We start from the raw sequence: 7,605 nt of genomic DNA on the forward strand, positions 1-7,605 counted from the left end.
CAGCCACATACACAATCGCCATCAACGGAGGACATCACAAATTCATCCAAGGTAAAAGGGGCCTACGCCAGGGTGACCCAATGTCACCTACCTTGTTTCTTTTTTGTATGGAGTACATTTCCAGGCTCCTACTCCTAAGATCAAGGGAAAGAGAGTTTAGTTTCCATCCTAGATGTGAGAAAATGTCTATTATCCATCTTGCTTTTGCCGACGACCTTCTTCTCTTTGGAAGATGGGACATCGGCTCCATGGAAATACTTGCTGACACCCTTAATGAATTTGCAGAATCGTCGGGGCTCAAAATTAACAAGAATAAGTCTCAAATTTTTCTTGGAGGTGTTAAGGAGCCGGATCGAACGAACATTATTGATCTATTTGAATTCACAATCAGACAACTTCCGACTAAATATCTGGGCATCCCTCTTGCATCTAAGAAATTACTTTCCAGCCAATATGAACCGCTGGTTAAAAAAATATCTGATTCCATAAACAAATGGTCTAATGTTAATCTTTCCATGGCAGGTCCCCTTGAATTGGTACGATCCGTTCTCCAGTGAATAGAGTTCTATTGGTTGCAAATCTTCCCACTTCCGTCTGGGGTCATTGATCGAATCAATACCATCGTTAGACACTTTGTTTGGGGATCAACGACTAGCCCAGTAGCTTGGGGGAATGTTTGTCAACCCAAGAATGAAGGTGGCCTGGCTATTCAGAACCTTAATATCTGGAACAGAGCTCTCCTCATTAAAAATCTGTGGAATATCCATGCTAAGGCCGAGTCCTTGTGGATTCAATGGGTCCACACTGAATACATCAAAGACAAGGACTTATGGACCATTGTGAAGGAATATTAAATTGAATTAATACTCGATTGCCCGATGATCGTTTCTTGGATTATTATTAATTCATCATACAACGATTAATTCCTAACATGCTCCTATGAATTTAACAGCTGCACACAGGTGTTAGGAAAACTTACTTGAGAATCGGATGCACAGATGGTTAATGATCGCGTCGAATGATTCAGACTCCAGCTCTGATCTTCTCGACTGTATCCCACTCAATTCCCAACGTTGGATGGACAACGAGCTATGAGAACTCCCAAGACAGAATGGCACCTCACGATTTTCTGCGCCTCCCTCTGCTCTCAAACCCTAATTTTTATCAGTGTATTTTCCTGAGAGCTGACAGCTGTATTTAAAATACAGAAAAGAGGGAGGAGGCGCCACATTAGTGAGAGGGCCGAAAAATTACTGTCTTCTAGGGCTTGGAGACATTGGGCCAGCCCAGGGACCAGATACAAGGAATAAAGATGGGCCTCAAATAAATTAATTCATCCATGGTCAGCCCAGACCATAATTAATTTATAAATATCAGTTCATTCCACTAGAGAACCGATACTGACTTACCCCTTTATTGCCGGTGATGAGTCGGGGCTTGTATTTAGACTTATTAAATCTCCGCATTTAAAATATCCGACATCCATTAATTAATTAGAGCTCTGACAGCTTAAATTAATTAATCTCTTAATAATTCCTTAAGCAGTACCACTCAATCATTATTATTACGCCTGAACTTAATCAACCTGCAGGGTTTAGCGTAATAAACCTTATTGAGCTCCTTAAGGGGATGTCATTATCCTATACCGGATACGGGTACTAATACAGATAATCAAATATCATATATTAACCGCTATCACCCAAGATACAGAGTACTCGAGTTAGTATTTAACTCTCGCTCATAGTAAGTCAAAGTGATATACGAATTAACATATATATCTGAATACTTATTAGTATTAAGATTTATGAGTCACCGAGATCTTGATTCTTCACTTAAGTCAGATAGAAGAATACATCTCAACTGTTGGTCCTATCAATACGTAATGACGTACCAGTATAGACAAGTAGCCAAGACAAACTACTTCCATCTATACTGCAGCCTAAACCAATAACTTGTCCTAGAGTTATTTCGGCTGTGATCATATTATATCTCTTAAGGTTATTCCAATTATACGGTCTTCTGTGATCTACAACACACCATATAATCTACTTATACAGAGATAAAGAACATACATATGCAATCATGAACACAATCAGATAGGAGATAAGAATAGTGAATAACAGGAATCATTGTATACAAGCATAAAGTTCTTGCTTTCAGTATACAAATCCAACAATCTCCCACTTATACTAAAGCAAAACTTTTAGTATACAATGTGTCTAAATACTAGCTATTACAAGAACTTCACTTCATCTCTCCCACTTATACTGAAAGTTTTTCTCTAAGTGGGTGGCATCAACCGCAATCCCATCCCTCGAGCATGCTTCTCATAGGTCTTTTGCGGTAAGCTTTTCGTGAAAGGATCAGCTAGGTTCTCCGAAGTATCAATCTTTTCTACTAGCACATCTCCTCTGTTTACGATTTCTCGTATGATGTGGTACTTTCTCTCTATGTGTTTTGACGCCTTGTGGCTTCTGGGTTCCTTAGAATTTGCCACTGCACCCGAGTTATCACAATAAATTATGATACTCTTAGGCAAATTAGGGACCACTCCTAGATCCAAGAGGTAGTTCCGGAACCATACAGCCTCCTTAGCAGCTTCCGAAGCAGCTACATACTCGGCTTCCATGGTGGAGTCTGCAATGCACTTCTGCTTTGCACTCCGCCACGATACGGCTCCACCTCCCAAGGTAAACACATAACCAGAGGTAGATCTCTTCTCATCCCGGTCAGCCTGGAAATCCGAATCGGTGTAACCCAAAGGAAATAGACTGTCTGACTGGTAAACTAGCCTATAATCTCGAGTCCTCTTCAGGTACTTGAGAATATGCTTTACCGCAGTCCAGTGTCCTGGTCCAGGGTTCGACTGATATCTTGCAACCATGCCAACGACATAGCAAATATCAGGTCTCGTGCAGAGCATCGCATACATGAGGCTACCTACGGCGGAAGCATAGGGTATCTTCCTCATCTCCTCAACCTCACTAGGCGTCTTAGGACACATGTCCTTAGACAGAGGAATGCCATGTCTAAAAGGTAGCAAGCCTTTCTTGGCATTTTGCATGCTAAAACGAGCAATCACAGTATCAATGTAAGACGCTTGAGATAAGCTCAACATCCTTTTCTGGCGATCACGAACGACCTTGATCCCCAGGATGTACGCTGCATCTCCTAAGTCTTTCATTTGAAACTGTTCGGATAACCACTTCTTTATGTCCGATAATAGCTCAACATTGTTGCCAATGAGGAGGATATCATCTACATAAAGTGCAAGGAAAACCACGTCACCATTGGCATCTAAACGGTACACGCAACTTTCGTTCTCACAACGAGTAAATCCGTAGGATTTAATGACCTCGTCAAAACGTTTGTTCCATGACCTCGAAGCTTGCTTAAGTCCATAAATGGACTTCTTAAGCTTCCACACAAGATGCTCTTCGCCCTTCTTCACAAACCCTTCAGGTTGCTGCATATAGATGTCCCTTCATTCTTCAAGGAAACCGTTTAGGAAAGCGGTCTTGACATCCATTTGCCAAATCTCAAGGTTCATGTGGGCTGCTATGGCAAGGAGTATTCGGATAGACTTGAGCATGGCAACCGGCGAAAAGGTCTCATCATAATCTATACCCTGTTCCTGGGTATAACCTTTCGCCACCAGTCTAGCTTTAAAAGCTGCGACTTCGCCATCCGAATCTCTCTTTCTCTTGTATACCCACCTACTACCTATGGCTAAAAAGTCATCTGGTAGTTCGGTCTTCTCGTATACATCCATAGCACCCATGGATTCTATCTCAGAAACCATGGCCTCGTACCAAGAATCTGCATCTTGATCTTTCATTGCTTGTCTATAGTTATCAGGGTCGACATCCTTTTGTTCATCAACAGGGAGTAGATCCGAAGATTCTCCCAAGAACATAAATCGATCGGGTTGAACTACAACCCTCCCACTACGACGAAGCGGTGGTGGTACAGTTGTGACAATGGTTTGTGCAGTGTCCTGTGGTGCATTCACTTGCACACTTGGCTGGGGTGATGGAATCGCCTGTCCATTGCCTTCGATTTCTTGAAGGACAATCTCGGACCTAGACTTGTGCTCATTTATATAATCATGCTCCAAGAATCGTGAGTTGGTGCTAACAACCACTTTCTGATCCTTAGGATTATAAAAATAAGCATCTTTCGTTTCCTTAGGATATCCTACAAACAACATTAATTCGCACCTGGGTTCCAATTTCTTCGCTTCCTTGTCTAGCACGTATGCAGGACAACCCCATACCTTTATATGGTTCAAGCTGGGCTGACGCCCTGACCATAACTCGATAGGAGTTTTAGGAACCGATTTGGACGGTACCCTATTCAGCAAATAAACCGCTGTTTCCAAGGCATATCCCCAAAACGAAATAGGCAAAGATGCATAACTCATCATTGATCGTACCATTTCCATAAGAGTTCTGTTTCTTCTCTCCGCTACACCATTCTGTTGGGGAGTACCTGGTGCAGTCAATTGGGATGTAATCCCACATTCCGACAAGTACTGTAAGAATTTGTTTCCGAGGTATTCGCCACCGCGATCAGACCGCAATGACTTGATAGATTTACCCCTCCTCTTCTCCACTTCTGCCTTGAATTCTTTGAATTTCTCAAAGCATTCAGACTTGCGTTGAAGTAGGTAAATATATCCATATCTTGAGTAATCGTCAATGAAAGTGACGAAGTACTCATACCCTCCACGATCTCTAGTGGACATCGGTCCACACAAGTCAGAGTGAATCAATTCTAACACATGCGAGGCCCTATTCCCCTTGGCCTTGAAAGGCCTTGCCGTCATCTTTCCCTCTATACAGGATTCGCAGGTTCTAAATGGAACAGCTTGAAAGTCTTTCAAGACTCCATTTGAAACGAGCCTTTGGATCCTATTTAGATTGATGTGGCCTAACCTTAGGTGCCATGCATGTGTATATTGTTCATGAGAATAATACTTCCTCTTATTCGGATTTGGAAGGATTTGTGATGTAGATGCAACATGGACAGAGTTGTTAATTGGACATGTAATAGTATAGAGAGAATTGTTCAAAATTCCAGAACAAATAGTCTTGTTATCTCTCATGATAGAAACACCTCTATCAAAAACAACAGAATATCCATTTAAAAACAATTTTGAAACAGAAATTATGTTCCGCCGAAACTCCGGCATATATAAAATATCTCTCAAAACTAAAATGTCATCACCAAAACATAAAGATAAATCTCCAATAGCAACAGCTGCGACCTTCGACGCATTGCCCATGGAGATGGTGATCTCATCACTTGCCAGCTCCCTTGTTGGGTTGAACCCCTGCAAGGTGTAACAAACATGGTCAGTTGCCCCCGTATCCACTACCCATGAATGAGTAGAAAACGAAGCTAAACATGTTTCTGTTACTAAAACTTGTGACGTACCTTGTCCCTTTGCCTTGAGCACTGGACAATCTTTCTTCCAATGCCCAATCTTGCCGCACTTGAAGCACTTTCCCTTGGCTGTCGGCTTGTTCACGCCGCCGCTAGGGCCATCAACTTTGGCTTTACCGCTCCCACTAGCCTCATGGTCATGCTTGCCCTTTGGACCTTTCCACTTCTTTTTCCCGCCTTTCGACGAAGAAGTAGATCCCTTGGCAGCAACAAGGACCTCTTTCCCATTGCGCGTGCCCATGACTCCCTCTGCCGAAACTAGAGCATTCAACAACTCATTGAGAGTATAGTTGGCCTTGCTCATAACGACATTGAGACGGAAATGCTCAAAAGTTTTGGGGAGAGTATTGAGGATGATATCGACCTTGGCTTCGCCTTCGATACCCCCTCCTAGCAGATCAAGCCTGTCAAACAGATTTGTCATATGCATGACATGATCGTGCACCGAGCTGCCCTCGCTCATTTTACAAGATAAGATTTCTCTCATTAAGTTAAAACGAGCAGACCTCTCGGACTCCTCATAAACCTCACTGAGGTTTAACATGATGGTCGCTGCGTCATCCATGACCTGATGCTGGAGTTGCAAATTTTGCGACATAGTCATCATAATATAGCACTTGGCCATATTATTCGACTTGTGCCACCTTTTATGCGCCTCACGTTCCGCATCAGTTGACTCATCAGTTAAGGCCGCGGGACGTGGAGTGGTAAGCACAAAACTGTGCTCATCAGCGTCAAGAATATACATAATATGGCGTTTCCATTCAGTGTAATTTGGACCGGTGAGAGGATTGTTTGCTAGAATGTTAATAATCGGAGACATAGACATATCTGAAAGTAAACAAATAAACATGTAAGAACATGAAAAGCATATAATTCGTAACAATAATATTGTAACCTTTTGATAAAACAATATTAATGAAACCTCCAACGGCTCAAAGAATCCCATGTGTAAGCCACGTGGGGTGGACAGTTACACACGAACTCCTCAACCAGACTATTCACCTAGTCATTTAATTTCCATCCATGTCAACTTAACCTTTTGACAAAGGAGATTAATAGTTGGCACCTTAACTAGACCATATCATCATCAAGAAGGGACTTCGTGGGGAAGTTGTACATTGTACTTGATATGATATCCAAGCAATAACCACATTTTAACCTTGAAAATTAAATTCTCGAAATTAACATACTCACGCGGACCATGTCGCTTTCAATTTAATTTTCTTGGTTATCTTATTTAATACCATTCTCCAAAGTACTTATGAAAATTATACAAGTAAGCCACGTGGGGTGGACCGTTACTGCATAACTCCCACTACTTCAATGGTTTAAATATTTTTATAGAAACCTCATCTGACAAACTTATGAGAAACAGATATGAAGTAAGCCACGTGGGGTGGACCGTTACTCATATTGCTAATCACTTTGTCTAGAGACCGCATGTGGAGGTCTAAAATAATTTTTAATTACTATAAAAATTATTAAACTGCTTAGTCTTTTTCTTTCAAAAGGTTTGTTCATGCTCAAGCACATAAACCTAAACATGCTTCTCTAGAACGCAACATGTAAATCATGCTCGCAGAATTCTAAAACATGCTTAAGAAAACGGCAAACCTACTATCATGCTCGTCTAAGCGCAATTAATAAACAAATATTAACAAGCAAAGACGTGCAAAAGCAGGTAAAGAGCATAAGGGATTAACAACCACGACATGCAAAGAACAGAAAAAAAAGAATTAAAATTCTTCGTGACCCATTCGTGGAAACCCAACATCTATTCTATTACAAAATAAAATAGAAAAACAAGCCCAAAAACTGAAAATAAAACTCGGCCCGAACACATGGGCCCGTCAAGCTAGGGTTTGGGCCCCCTAGGGTTTGAGACGCAGCCACCTAGGGTTTGGAAACCTAGGCGCCGCCACCTCCAGCCAGCAACAGCAGTCCACGGCGGCGGCTGCCCCACCGCCGGTCTCCTCCTCGTTCTCGGCTCCGGCAGCACCAGCCTCGGCAGCGTGCGCAGCATCGGCCCGGGCAGACGGCCGAGCAGTGCGGCGCTGGGCGCGCAGCACGCAGCCAGCAGGCACGCGCGCGCACGGCCCGAGCACCCCCAGCCCTCGCCCCACGCCGACTCCAGCACGCCTCCAGCGCGCGCAC

This window comes from Salvia miltiorrhiza, chromosome 1 (genome assembly GCF_028751815.1).
Source record: "Salvia miltiorrhiza cultivar Shanhuang (shh) chromosome 1, IMPLAD_Smil_shh, whole genome shotgun sequence".
Lineage (NCBI taxonomy): Eukaryota > Viridiplantae > Streptophyta > Magnoliopsida > Lamiales > Lamiaceae > Salvia > Salvia miltiorrhiza.